Source organism: Mastomys coucha, unplaced genomic scaffold (genome assembly GCF_008632895.1).
Source record: "Mastomys coucha isolate ucsf_1 unplaced genomic scaffold, UCSF_Mcou_1 pScaffold15, whole genome shotgun sequence".
Lineage (NCBI taxonomy): Eukaryota > Metazoa > Chordata > Mammalia > Rodentia > Muridae > Mastomys > Mastomys coucha.
In genome coordinates this window covers 41,118,110-41,133,899 of record NW_022196897.1, presented here as the reverse complement: position 1 = coordinate 41,133,899, position 15,790 = coordinate 41,118,110, and positions in this window count along the sequence as shown.

Genomic DNA, 15,790 nt, shown 5'->3' with positions numbered 1-15,790 from the left:
ATATATATATATATTGTATGTTGAACATGAACTTTACCTACATCTCTTTTTCCTCTTTTCTCCCAACTCCCACTCTTCCCTTTGGTCATTCAGGACATATTTACACCTATTTATATGTCATATGTTCATATAAAATTTTATGTATCTCTATAAAATCTAGTAATCTCAAGCAAAACAATACTAAGTGGCTCAATTCTTAACAGACACATAAGCTCTCAACTCTTTGTAACTGTAATTTTAAATACTAAACAAACACACACACACACAACATATATTACATATATGTAATATAATTTATATAACATATAAATTAAAATATATTCATTTATTAATTTAAAAAATTGATGTGACATGTTGACTTGGAGTCCCTTTTGTAAATTCCCAAGAGTGTCATAGCTGGGTTATATGGAAGCTCTATTTTCAGTTTTTCAAGGAATGTACATACTGACCTCTACTTAGCTGAACTAGTGTGTAAGGAATCTCTTTTATCTACATCCTTGCCAGTATTTGTTGATATTTGTTGGAATAAGGAGTGTCATTCTCATTAGGGTAAAATAAAGTTTCAAGGAAGTTTTTTTTTTTTTTTTGATTTTTTGGGGTTTGTTGGGGAGGGAATTTTTTTTTGTTTTGTTTTGTTTATTGAGACAGGGTTTCTCTGTACAGCCTGGCTGTCCTGGAACTCACTCTGTATATCAGACTGGCCTCAAACTCAGAAATGTGCCTGCCTTTGCCTCCCAAGTGCTGGGATTAAAGGCGTGAGCCACCACTGCCCAGCTTCAAGGAAGTTTTATGCTAGTGAAATTAAATACTTTTTTATGTTCATTGATAATTTGTATTACATCTTCTAAGAACTATTGGATTGGGTAAATTTCTTGTGCTTTAATCTTTTGAGTATTATATATTATAGAATATATATATTAATTCTCTACCAGATGTATATTAAGCAAATAAATTCTTCCACTCTTTATTCTGTCTCTTTTTTAAACTGTTTCCTTGGTAGGATAGAACCTATTAAATGTCATAAAGACTCATTCATCAGTTTTTAGCTTTATTAATTTAGCAATTTTTGTTCTACTTAAAACATCTTGGCCTATGCTTACATCTTGAAGTGTTTCCCCTACTTTCTACTCTAATAGTTTTAGACTTTTGAGTGTTACATTAAGATCTTTGATCAATTTGGAGTTGATCTTACACTGAAATCGATGCAAGGTAAGAGCTAGGCATCTAGTTCATTCTTCTGAGTGTGGATGTCCAGTTCCGCAAAGACCTTTTGATGAATGGGCTGTCATTTCTCAAATGTGTATTTTTGCTTTATTGTCAAAAAGTTAGGTGACTATATCAGGATGAGTGTATATCTGGGTATTGTAGTCTAGTCCATTAACCTACTTTTATGGTTTTTATGTCAGCATTGTGCTATTTTTGTTATGGTGGCTCTATAGTAAGACATTAAATCAAGTTTGGTGTGTGATAACTCTAGCATTATTCTTTCCCTCAGAGTTTCTTCAGCTACGTAGAGTCTTTTGTTATTCCATGAAGTTTATTAATATTTTTGTATTGTTATTATTAGTTGTTTCTGTTTTTGTATGTTGAGCTATTTCTGCATCGCTGAAAAGAAGCCAGCTGGATTATTGATGTTTTTTTGTGTGTTCTTGAATTTAGTTTACGAGACTTTTATTGAGAGACTTTACAACTATGTTACTTGAGTAGATTTGTTTATATATTTCTTTTCCTTTGTTGTGTTTTTATCTGGTCTTGGTGTTATATTAATGATGACTTTGTAAAAGATGACTTTGTTAGTGTTTCTGCCTTTTTTACTTTATGGACTTTTTTGATAGAGATTGTTACTAGTTCATCATTAAAGGACTGATAGAATATGGTAGTAAATATATATGCTACTAGACTATTAACAGGTGGGAATCTGGACTAATAATTGACCCATTTTGTGTAATCTCTCAACTCAGGAGTGCTGCTTGTAACCTGTGACAACATTCTACTACAGACTCTGCCTCCAACAAGGTTTACAGTACACTAAGTACTTCAGAGTTGTGATTCAGATTCTTTTCCATAGCTTAACAGTGTTTTGCTTTCCACATTTCAGCATATATTCCTGTATTCTAAGTTTCCTAACAGTGCTATTCACAGAAGGCCTAGGTTTGCTGACACAATGCAACAGGATTTTTCTTAACTGGCATCTGGCACTTCTCTGATTGATGGCCAAATATTGATGCCAAACACAGAAAAGATTTTTTTGTTTGTTTTTCTTTCAGAAATCCTTCTGCTTGTGATATTGTCACATTGCATCTCTCTTTTTTTTTCTCCTTAAAAGACTGAATTTGATGTCCTATAAGAAAACTGTGTATTGCCTTTACTATATAGTTCTAAGACAGCAATTGAGAACCATGGTAGTGGCCTTTATTGCTTTGAGAACCTTTCAGAGCTCCATTAAATCATAAGGAAGTATTCTACATTTGGTATTGGTATTTTGATTTGAAATGGTCTGGTTTATTAGGAAAGCTTTATCCATACATGCAGGGTGCCTCTGTTGAAACTCTTAATTATTACATTTTTAGTTAGTTTATAAAGTGATAGGTTACTATATGACTTTTACATATAGCCTTAATTTTTATTGACCCTTTCTCCCGTATCCTGAACCCATTCCCATCTAAATCTTTCTATTCTTAATGCCCCCACATATACTTCATATCACATGTCTTTCACTGTCATCCCTCACACTTTTAAGACCTCCATAATAGGTAGCACTCATAACAGAAGAAGGTATGATGAAGGTTGGCAAAATACTTCAATTGGTACAATAGTGGCATGTCTGTTTGAGAAGTGATCAATCAACAAACCAACCAACTATTTTCTGACTATATTTGAAGTCACTTGCATTGGTTTCATGACTGCTACTGTGACCCTGGCCCAAAGCCTATACTTGAGAGGTCATAGACCCCATCATGGATTCTACTACTGATATACTTCTACATGATGTATAGTTTAACTGTCTTCTAAATACTTATGCTTATATCTGTAGACTAGTGTTAATCTCAGCCTATGTTATAAAAGCTTGTTTTTACAATTGTTGATATCAAAGTGGAAACTTATAACTGGTCAAAGTACTGAACATAAGAGATTTTTGAGTGTTCAGCTCTAATCTGGAAATTTATGACACTTTCTAAGACAAAGGAAACATTGTGGAAAAGAAGTGGTGTCACTGGACATAACGTAAAGTATTTCAATGAGGAATGCACAGTACTGTGGCTCCTGCACATGACTAATACACACACACACACACACACACACACACACACACACACACACACACACACAAATAATGATAATAGGTACACTGCTAATCCAGAGGGGTAAGAAAGTAATGAGGTGAATGTGTTCACAGTACATTGCATGCATGTGTAAACTTGTCAAAAACATAAAGGAAAATAAAACAATATGCATATAACCCAAAACAATCAACAGTCAATGAAATTATATCATAATTCTAATAGCATGCTCACAGTATTATTTGAATACTGAAAAATCTTAGGAAAACTCTCAATTCTCCAAGTTTCCTATGTAATTTTAAGCCTAGAAGAACAAACCTTCAGGAAAGGATCAACCAAAATCAAGTCAATATGAAATCTCATAAGAAAACATGATAATTTGCATACTTTATCCATGATATACCACCCTAATTACTTTTTTATTTTTGATAAATACAATATATTACAATCAATAGCATAAAATTAAAAAAGAATAAACCTGAAATATAAAATTATGAGACTTAAAAGAATACTGATTGAGGCAGAGTGGTAATATATAAAGAACCACAATGACCAATGAAATTGTAATAAAAATCCCATAAATATACCCACCCATTTATAAAAAATTTATTAGTGAAAAATATATCCAGGGCATATAAGGAGAGAATCACTTTAATAAATGGTGTTAGAAAACTGAAAATTCATGAGCATAGGAGAGAAAGTATACCTTAAATATTTCATAGATGAAAATTTCTAAGGCTGCAAATACATAGTATTCAGAAATTTTCTTTGTGTTTCTTTGTTCCTTTTATATTGTAGATGTTTCATTTTTTTCATAGAAAATACCTCTAGTTTTCTCCATATCTAGGATTCTCCTTTCTAATTAAATCACTTTATAGTAAGAATTGACCCATATCACTCATAGTGCTTAGAAAACTCTTATTATAAAGGACTTGAAAGAATAAGTAAAATATGACATAGTGTTATAAAAAGATGAACCTGAGAGTCTACCAGTATTAATTCTTAGTTTTATTACTCTTTGAGAATTTCATACTTGAGTACAATGAAATAAAAGTCTATATAGCTCCCATTCCAAATTTTGTCCTTCAAATTTATCCTGCCTCAACACTTGCCCTCCTAGCTTTGTGTCTTTTTTCCCTTTAATAACTTACAAACTAGAATCAGTATTGCTTATATGTGAAGGGCTGTGAGGCTATCCTCTGCCAAATTGAAAATAAAACAGGGACTACTTTCTAAAAAGAATGATTTGCTGTTCCCAAGTAGCTATCAATTACCAATACCTCTTTAGTTAGAGGAGAGATGAAACTGGAGATCATCTATTCAGCTTCATGGAAATTTTGACTAGTTTGGTCTTGCTTAGGCTTGTGAAGTTAATACAGATTGTACGAGTTTATAAGTCTAGAAGACAGTATTTTACAACACTCCTTCCTGTCCTCTATATCTTATGTACTTTCCTCCTCTTTTTCTGTGATGTCTCCTGACGAGTGCAGGAAGTGGGAAATTGTGGAAGACTCACTACATTTGTCTGAGTACTCCATCTCTTCTCAGCATTGATGACCAGTTATGTATGTCTGCATTGACCACTGCTCACTACAAAAAGAAGTTCCTCTGACCAACACTGAAAGTATCCCATGTCTATGGATCGAAAGCAAATATTTAAAAGATTCTTTGGCATGGCCATTTAACAAAATTACAACAGTAGATTCTATTCTAGTGAGCTTTTGATCAAGATTATGGTACAAGGTATAAAATTCTCTCAAATCCTATCAGAATGAGGTTATTTATCCATAAAAACTGTATCACCACTGCTTCTCATCTGCAAGGTTGGTATCGTAGCATATAAAGTCCAATACCAGCTAGCACCATTAGTATAGTTTTCCCTCGGAACACTGCATAGCAGCTTGTAGTATTATAAAAATAGTCAGTGGGTATAAAATTTTTGTTGTTTTAAAATTGTTTTCTTCTATGTCCTTAAGCCAAAGTGTGGAGAGTCTTCCAAAATGGGTCATACCATAGTGTTATTGAGGATAAGCAAGGATAGCATTAATAGCCTGTGTTGCCTAGGAGACCTCTGGGCCTCCCTGACAAATTGAGAACTGACTCATGCTTTACACTGAAATTTTTGTTTGATAATCTGTGTCTTCTGGTAAGTGCATTATATGCTTACATTGTGTACCTAACTTTGAACTCATTTTTAAAAGTTATATTTTTTCATTGGCACAACAACTAGTGGATACCCATAATCTGTTGAACCAACATAGTGGAGGGTTCAAAGGGAAGCATATTTTGTATTTACTTTCCTTTACGACCCACCTTTTAACCTCTCCATATAAAACATCATAACAGTGATTTTAAAACACATTTGATTTCCCCTAAAGCTCATGAAAAGCCCTCCCAATCTACAGAGCACTTTAGAACCAAAACTACCTGATGGAGTACTGCTTATGTTTGAGATCCACCAGGAACAACTGTGACTTGTATTTAATAAAAAGGAATGATAGCAATAGGAGATAAGGCAATGAAAGATCTGTGACGCTATTAAGACTAAGTAATAATACAAGAATGATGGCAATACCCCAGGGAAATACCAATAAAAAGATGGCTGAAATGCTGCAAAGGTTTTTCTTGAATATGGAAAAAATAGCAATTGATGCATAAAATTTTGTGAAGAGTTAAGGTTAATTTTAAAAGTTGCCAGTAGGCAATTATGTTGAGTATTATCCCTGAGGTCCCCCATTACCTATTCCACCCACTAAATTCTGTGTTCCAAAGGCTGATCTGTACTGTTTATATTGGCGAGACTCTTGTGGCATACATTCCCCCAGTGGACTTTGCTAGAGAAGGTGGGAGCAGAATGCATAGCAAGACAGCTGCCTAAGGATTTTATTTTTCCAGCTCTCTACAGTCAGATAACCAAGATTTAGCTGTATCCTCTAGAATAGGCCATAAGTTGTCAGGCAGTCTCAGTCAGGAAGTTATTTCTCTGATTTCTTTCTGGCCCCTTCAGGCCTAGATTAGCTAAGAGTTTCAGTTCTTGCTAGTTCTTTCATACTGTGATATTCTTTCCAGATTTCTCTGAAAATCCCATCTGCTCTTAAGCTTCATTATCAAATTCTCTTCAGTTGCCAAATTTGAATATGCTATTTCTTGAAAACACCCCAATTCAGCTTTCTTACAAGGAAACAGACCACTGTGCTTCAAAATAAGGTTATCTTCTTTGTTTTATCATCTATCCTTCCCATAATTTCATCCTATCAACATTCTGTACAGTGTGGCATATTCTCATTTACCTAAGCTAAAGGAACAAACTATGCTATGCAAAAACAAATTTTTGTTAAAAATTATTTTCTGGATTTAGATTGCATTATATTTATTGCTATGAGGTATGTGGCGGTTCAAATAGGAATGCCCCCATTGAGCATCCTGTTTGAATGCTCAGCCCATAGAAAAGTCATCACTAAAAGGTGTGGTCTTGCCTTGTTGGAGGTAGTCTGTCACTATGGGCCAGTTTTGAGGTCACAGAATCTCAAGTTAGTCTCCTTTTGCTGCTTGCCAATCTGGAAGTAGAACTCTCAACTCCTTTTCAAACACCATGTCTGCCTGCAAGCGGCCATTTTCCTGTCAAGATGATAACTGACTAAACCTCTGAAACTGTGTCCCAGCCCCGGGTAAATTTTTTCCTTAATAAGAGTTGCCGTGGTCATGGTGTTCAGTCACAGCAACAGAAACATGGAGACAAAATAATAAATACATTTGCCTTTTAAAAGCCTATTTTCAGTCTTTAGATCAGTTTGCTTTTGAGAGTAGAGAGGTGGGAATATCTGGACCATCACTTACTTTACAAAAAGAACCTCTTCTGAGGTGAAAATATGACTATAATCTTCAAGGATCATTGATCTTAGTCCTTGTGAGATACACAGAGGCTTTCTTCTCCAAACAGTCCATGTAAACTTTACACAGAAACAGAATAATCTTATATAGGTTAAAGGTTGAACAAACTACCCCTAGGTCTCGCTTTGATGAAGATTTCAGCTACTCTTTCTTTGGGTGGTTGAGTATTGGCCTTTGCTTTCTTTCTATTCTCTTCTTGGCAGACACAGTCACCCATGTATCTGGATCCACACAATAGATATCAACAGCTTACACTGGATTTTCCATGGGATCCTTTGTTAGCAAGAGCAGGGCAGGATGTGAGACCTCATGTGTTTTAGGGCAGATATGCTTCACATTTCTGTGAAGTGGAAACCATAGGGTTCTCAGTAAAACTGTAAAAATGAAGATCCACAGGAAAGGGAGAATGAATAAAGAAAACCAAGAAGGAAAGAGCTCATCATAGTGCTTTGATGTCCTCAGTTCAGATCATCTGTGTAACACATAGATCAGTTGCACTGAGGTAAACTATGATATAAATTCTCTACTCTTGATTTGGAATATGATGAGCATTTGCTTCTTTAATTACGTGTGTGGGGGACAGAGAGATGGTTCAGTGATTCAGAGTGTGCCCTGCTCTTGCTGAGGACCTAGGTTCCATTGCTAGGACTTTCAGGATGACAGCTGCCTGTAACAACAAGTCCAGGGGTACCTGATTATTCTGACCTCTGCAGGCAACCACATCCATGTGCACATAAACTCTCTACTTTCCAAATCATACATAAACATAATTAAACATAATAGAAGTAAATTTTACAAATTAGCTCAAGACACAGACGGTCATCAATCTCCTAAGAATTACTTTCTCAAAGGGAACTCCAAACTCTAACAGACTTTACACACTGGATTTTTAAAAGAAAAAACTCACCCAAGTAACTGTTCTTTTAGTAGGGGACTGACATGGTCCCCAAAGCTGCGATAGCAGTTAGGAGATGTGTGCAAATATGTAGGTAAGTTTTTATTTAGGTGTATTTCCTTAAAAAGCTGCACTGGAGATCATGTACTTTTCATTCTTTTTTGTGCATTGTTTAAAATTATGGACACCCTAAGCATTGAGAATATTTCCCTGAGGAAGTGGTCTGATGTAGAGAGAACAGAGAGACCTGCTGAGCGCTGTCTCGCGGAAGCAGAGTAACAATGGTGGTCCAGTGCTGGGAAAGGAAGCAACTCTCACTTCTCTTTCTTTGTGTATGTGGCAGCTTTTTTCCCTGGATGTTATGCTCAGAGCCAGCCTGGTTGGGGTGCATTCAGGACTCACTGAGAAATCCTTTCTGCTCAGGTCTGTGTTCTATTCTAGAATCATAACTTTTCTTTCTGAAGAATGTGTTGAATCACCCAATTTGAAGAATTTTTTCTGAGGCAGATCTTTTTTTTTTTTTTTCCAGTTGACACATTGTGACAATTCGTTCAGACATATCTGCTCTCACTTTCTTCAAACAGAATATTTTCCTATGCTTTAAACTTTAAGCAAATTCAGCTTAAAGTGAGGTCATCAGACCTGTAGAGCAATTTAGTTCTTTAGCAGTGCCCAGAGTGACTCTTCAGTATTTGCTTGTTTTTAATAATTACATATTAGATGCAAACTATTATTTTGCTTTTAAACCATCAATTAGCCCATTATATAGATTATAATAGAGTCAGAAACTAAGTGCTCACTTTTATCACTTCAAAGACAAGAATAAGCTAGATTTCTAACATTCTATCACATTTCTAATTCCATGCTGTCAATCCTTCAGCGTATGTTATTTTTCTTCTTGATATACAGCTTGATATACAGCTAAAATCCTTTATTTTAAAACATGCCCTGCAATTTCTTGCCTTTTTTAGTTTCCTTTTTACACATTCTCAGGTAGATTTTCAAGTCTGCATGTCTGAAATTATCTTCAGTGCTTCACAGTTGCAAGTAGAAAAATAAAGACCTCCTTTGGACTGGCATTTAAAGGTTTATTATTCTCCCTTCGATATATGAGCTTAATGCTCATTAACACTAAAATGAACCAGCCAAGAAAAGGGAAAAAAATCCGCTTCAAAGATTCAAGAATAAATAATGTAACACAATTCCTTCCTTCTCACCTCACTAAAATGATATTAACCAATTCCACATTCCTTCAAAGAAAGCTTTTAAAAGTTTAATACTGTCTGCCTTCACTTTTCAAAGGTGTGTTAATGCCTTCCTGGAGTCTGATTGCTTTGTGAGGAATACCTTTGCCTCAAAGTAGATTTAAAACACCCTCTTCCATCCTATTTTCTATATTCATATTCCTAAGATTAAATATAGAAACCTCAAAACTCCAATTTTATAAAACTAAATACAAAACAGATAATCCTCTGAGAAATATGATTGTTTAATTCTTCTAAAATTTAAAAAGCTTCAATAATAGGTAAACACATACATGTATATATACAGCAAATTAAGATGTTTAAATCAGTGTTTTCCATTAATTCAAAATTTTTCTAAATTCCTCCCTGCTCTATTTTTCTTATAGGCTCTAGACCTATGGATCTTTGTATGTCTTGTATCATAAATAAACTCATCAGCCAAGCACACATCTAGTCATGGGAGTCTAAAGGTAACTTCACATACCTCTTCACCAGAGACTTGTCATATATAGACTATATAACAGAAAAAGTTCAGAATTAAAATCTGGAATATCCTCATAGACTAAACAGTCTGATTTCCTTAAACAGGTAAAAAGGTAAGAGGAATGAGGATCTTTCAGAATGAGTGAAAGTTACTTATCAGAAACCTTCCCTTGGGGATTCCCTCGATAGGAAGCCTTCTGTATAAGAGTACTGTGCTGGAAAGAGGGTTTCCAGAAACAAGAGCTGCAACTCTGAGTTGATGATAACTTCAATCTGTCCTTGGGATCCACTTTCTAGAATTTTCCACTTGCTCAAATTCTCCTTCCTCAAATTTCGCTTCTTAATGCTGATCAGGATTATCTCAGGGTTCAGCTTTGTACAGCAGACTGAGAGTAGAGATAACAAGATAGCTACTTCTCCTATCTGATGGGCCTCAATCCTTCAGCAGGCTGGGGAGTGGAACAAATTTTGCCACAGGTCCGGTAGTGATACTGTCAAAGACTGAGTGTGTCCTCTAACTCAGTGCTGGTTTTGACCCTGACTGACAGAAAAGTAAGAAAATAACAAACTCTACTGAGAGAAAGTCAGATGTCAGCTCTTTAATTCCAACTGCTTCTCCCTTCACTTGTGGGGGCATTTTAACAGTGTTTATTGCTGAAGTTTGTATCTGTAGTCCTTATGTTCCTTGAAGCTCCTGAGAATCTTCACCAGTTGTAGGTCCTGATCTAAAGACCTCAGATTTGGCATGAGTCTCTCCAGTCATATATAACAAGCTCTCAGGTAATGCTGAGTGTGGGTACTTTGATCCTTCTTAAACGAGGGAACAAAATACCCATGGAAGGAGTTGCAGAGACAAAGTATGGAGCAGAGACTGAAAGAAGGACAATCCAGAGACTGCTCCACCTGGGAATCCATCCCAAATACAGTCACCAAACCCAGACACTATTGTGGATGCCAACAAGTGCTTGCTGACAGGAGCCTGATATAGCTGTCTCCTGAGAGGCTCTGACAGTGCCCAACTAATACAAAAGTAGAGGCTCACAGTCATTCATTGGACTGAGCACAGAGTCCCCAATGAAGAAGCTAAAGAAAGGACCCAAGGAGCTGAAGGATTTGCAGCCTCTTAGGACGAACAACAATAGGAACTAACTAGTACCCTCAGAGCTCCCAGGAACTAAACCACCAACCAGAGAGTACACATGGTGGGACTCATGGCTCCAGCTGTATGTGTAGCAGAGGATGGCCTAGTCGGTCATCAATGGAAGGAGAGGCCCTTGGTCCTGTGAAGGTTCTATGCCCCAGTGTAAGGGAATACCAGGGCCAGGAAGTGGGAGAGGGTGGGATGGTGAGCAGGGAGTGGGGAAGGGAATAAGGTTTTTTTTCAGAGGGGAAAACAGGAAAGGGGATATCATTTGAAGTGTAAATAAAAAAATACCTAATAAAAATGAATGTTAAAGAAAAAAAAAAAACAAACAGAGACTTCAGCATACAGCAGATTTCCCTGGCAACTTAATTCAGACACAGGATATCATACTCTTTAGCAGAGCATATGAGGTGGAACCCAGAAGTTTTCATTTATATTTCTTTTAGAACTGAAAATTCTTAGAATTTAGCATGTAGAACAAGTTCAGGGTATGCTGGATTCAGCTTTGGATAAGATATCAGTCCAAAGCACAAACATACTTTAGCTTTACAAATTATGAAGTCTGGAATCTGAGATAAGTAATTTTAGAACTCTTAGGCATAATTCCCAAGGTTACAAAATGAGCTTTGTAATGTGTGCTCCATTTCTCTTTCAGCATCACTGTGACTATCAAGCAGATCACATATGTTCCCCGCTGTTCACGTATAAGCTGCCTGCAGTCCTCTGTAATCATTTCCAGAGTCATCTGATCCGAGCCTCTGTCATCACCTTCTCCTTGATGTGCTGCCAGACCCACTTTTCCAGTCCTTGAAATATTCAAAGGGGATCACAGTAATAGACTGTGAGGGAGTCCTGGAACAAAACCAGGAAGCCTCAGACATTCAGAATGGCCACGAGCATCCACTTAGAACACGACATTAGAGCCGCAGGCTTCACCTATGGTTAAGCTGGCTATTTCCCAGGTAAGGAACAATTTTCCAAATGCTAATTTGGACACAAGAAATCTGAGTTTCTTAAGAGATCATTTCTCTCTTCCTATGATCTTGGATCATTTATTCTCATGGTGTGGTTTAGAGATTCCTGTGATACTGTCATGAAAGTTTCCCATTTGGCATTTGTGTCACATGTGTACCAGAAGCTAAAGAAGTATTGCTGGTTTGATAACCTTCAAACAATACAAGTGTCAAATGATACCCAAGATCTTTTAGTCCTTCTATTTCTTTGATCTATTCAACTCTTGAGCCCCATCAGCCAATAGAAAATATCTTCTCATCTTCTACCCCCAGCTCTCTCACAGTCAACATCTGATATTTATTCACAGGAAATTTTCATTGTGAGAGATCATAATTCAAAAGCATGAGGATGCACAATCCCTTGGAAAAATAATAACAAGTAAATAAGGGTATGTGAAATGGTGTTCTACAGTATTCTCACACACATAATCATGTAAGACTTAAAAAACTGTTTATGGACTCAAAAGTATTTCTCATACAAAGCTTGCTCTCAGCTGGGTTGAACCAGCATGTCCCTGTGCTTATAGATGGGAATGTTATGTTGGATATTCTGGTAAATGTGAAGACCTTCAAAATGTTTTCCCTAGCTCACAAACATGCCATTTGCCTGCCTGCAATCAGTTTCAGACATCTCTCTCACCAGACTGGTTCCTGAAACTGCAACATAAAACTTAACTCTTTTGAGTTAAGAAAAAAAATAAATTAAGCTTTAATTAAATAATCTATTTGAGAGTAAATCCATAAGATTCTTTACAACAAAGAATTATCATAGTTCCTTATTGTCATTAGGACAAGTTAGCTAAAATGTGTGGCTTAAAGCAACCAAAAAAATTTATTTTACACTCCAGTAGGTCATATGCTCAAATTACCAAATATCAAATTATCATTATTACCAATTATCAAATTATTATTATTACCAAATTATCAAATCATGAGCTAATATTAAGTTGTTGATAAGGCTATGTTCCTCCTGGAGTTCTAGGAGAGAATCAACTCTCCTATACGTGCAGATTAAAGAGACAACCTACAATCCTTGATTCATGCTACTTTCTATATCTTCTAAAAGAATATTATTGCATACTTAAATCTAGCCCATTCTCATACAAATCTGTTTTGTCTTCCTTTTTTCATCTTTTTTGTGGTTACATTGAACTGATTTTGATTTACAAGGCAATCCTCAACTCCTAAGTAATCCTTACAATCCATTTTGCCACATAAGATTATTTGTTAATGTGTTTCAGAGAGTAGGCTGTGGATACTTTTGGAGGTGCATTATTTATCTCACTGCTGTGTCTGGAAAGTTGCCTTATTGATGGTACAAGAAATAAAGGAGTTAGAAGTCAGATCTGGATGAAATGGATATATCTAAAGGAAGATATTGAGAACCTAAGGAAGAGAAAGCAAGAACTAAATGACGGATAGAAGCTGTATCAAAAACAAAAATCTAAACGGTGAAAAGAAAGACTACCTACTTCATAGTTTTCCCTAGGTTCTGTTAATATAAAATAAATGATAATTATACCCATGACAATACAAATACATCAATATATAAAAATATATGATGGAAATTGTAGTGGTTTTTTTTTTTTTTTTAGTACTGGGATCATGGGACACTTTTTCTTCTATTTTCTGTAATTTATAATGATTCTACCTTCTTACATTGTTCACTGTTGTGGTGAATTGCCCTAGTCCTGACTATATTTCCATCCTTAGGATGCCTATAGTAGCCTCTTTAGTGTCCTCTTTGTATTCATGTTTGTTCCCTTAATATACCTTTTAAACATCATCTAGAACACCATCTCCATGCTTATCTGCCTCCTTACCCACAACCGCTTCTCCAGTATCAGCTTCCTGCTGTCTGTTTTCTGTGCTCTAGGCATTGAACTTGATGATCCTTGCAGATCACCACAGCATGCTGATCACTGCCCTACATTTCATGCTACCTGGAGTCTTTGCGGGACTATATCTCAACAAGGAAAGGAACTGTTATGTCTAACATTTCAAGTGAGTCCCAACAAATTATGGCTCTTAGTAAAGGTGTTATATATCACACTTTTTAAAAATAGACGTGTTAAAAAAAAAGATATCCTTTTCTCTTTTCTCAGATAAAAACGTGATGAAGTTTTCTGCCCTGGTTAACAACCACTTTGACTCACTAGTACTCCTTCTAACAGAGAGCCTTCATAATGTGACCACAATAATCATTGGCTCAGATCTTTTAGAGTACTATAATGTGCCCTGGAAAACATGGGAAATGTTGATACCAGTAAAAACAATGAGTAGAAGAAGACACATAAAAATCAAAAGTTTGTTATTGCACTGGCCTTATTGGTAGTCATCTTTTCATTTTCAGAATGTTTTTGAATTTGAGTCAAGTATCTCCTTTCAGAAAAAGTGTTATTGCTATTTACATTGAACTAGCAACAATATCCAAAGGATAACACTTCAGGTTAGTGTGATCTCCAGGCAATTAGTATTTTATACAAATACATTGTATGAATACTAACAAATACTATGTAATATAGTACTTTATCCCCTATTCCACAAAAGGTAGGTAACCTGACAGCAAGTATTTCATAAATATGTCATAGATATGATTTTATTATTCTCTGTTGAATAATCTATCTGCCCCAAACTCTAAAGCCAGAAGACAAGCAAACTGTTGGGCTTTGTCTCAGAAATCACAAGCCATCCTCCAGTGTTGCAGGATCCCCCAATCCAACATGGTACTGGGATAGTGAGATGGTTCAGGTACTGCATAGACTAAAGAAGAAAAAAGGGCCAGGTACAGAACACAATTTTTGTTGATACATATGCCATTATTTGTCTTCAAGTTGTAATTAAACAATATCTAGTACTAATTTTATTTAGTGAGAAAAACAGATCTCTTGAACAGTCTCTCTTCACAGTACACTGCTTCTTCAATCTAAAATTTAAGCTTCAACATATTATATAAATATTGCAGGATTTGGAACAAGAGCATTGTTCTATTTTCTTAAATGATACTGCTGCATGATGATGATTATGATGACGGTGGTGATGACGACGATGGTGGTGGTGGTGGTAGTGATGATGATGACGACAGTGATGATGATGATGAGATGATGATATTATTAGACCACAACCTACCTATCTTTTAACTTCAGTATTTACCAATACTGTTTAATGGATTTGCAGACCTGTTGACCACAGTTGGTATTTATAGAACCTTGAAACTGCTTCAAACCAGTGTCCACAGACTGATATCTCCTAGTTTTAAGAAAAACATTGGGGGTGTTAGCTACCATAGTTGAGCAATATCTATTAAACAAATAAAAAAAAACAAGGAAAATATAAAACAAGATGTATGGTAGGTCTACTAAATTACATTATGAACAACAAAGAAACAATACATGTTAGGTTTCATATATACAATAACAATAATTTGAGTATCAAGTGACATTTCCACAAATAATTACTAGAAATGATAAATACTACATTTGCCTCATATGAAGGTTTAGACATTGAGGTATGAGTTTTAATTTTAAAAATCTATAAAAAAATGCTATTCCATAAAAGCAACGGGTAAATCTTGTAAAGTAAAAACTCTTTTAAAAAAATGGGATTTTTTAAAAATAAAACATGGCTTAGTTTTGTCCTTCATTTTTCTGCAGAGAATACAGGATTTGGAAAAGTTCTACCACACAAGTCAATGAATTGCAATACTAGAGAAGTAAGGATAATGATATTGTTCATTGGGCTCTATTAAAACAGCAGGTGTTGAGCCCAGAAATCCGGGCGGGATTCGCCATTTTCTCTCGGGTGAGTTTCTGAGACCTGAACAGCCAGCCGGGAGCCAC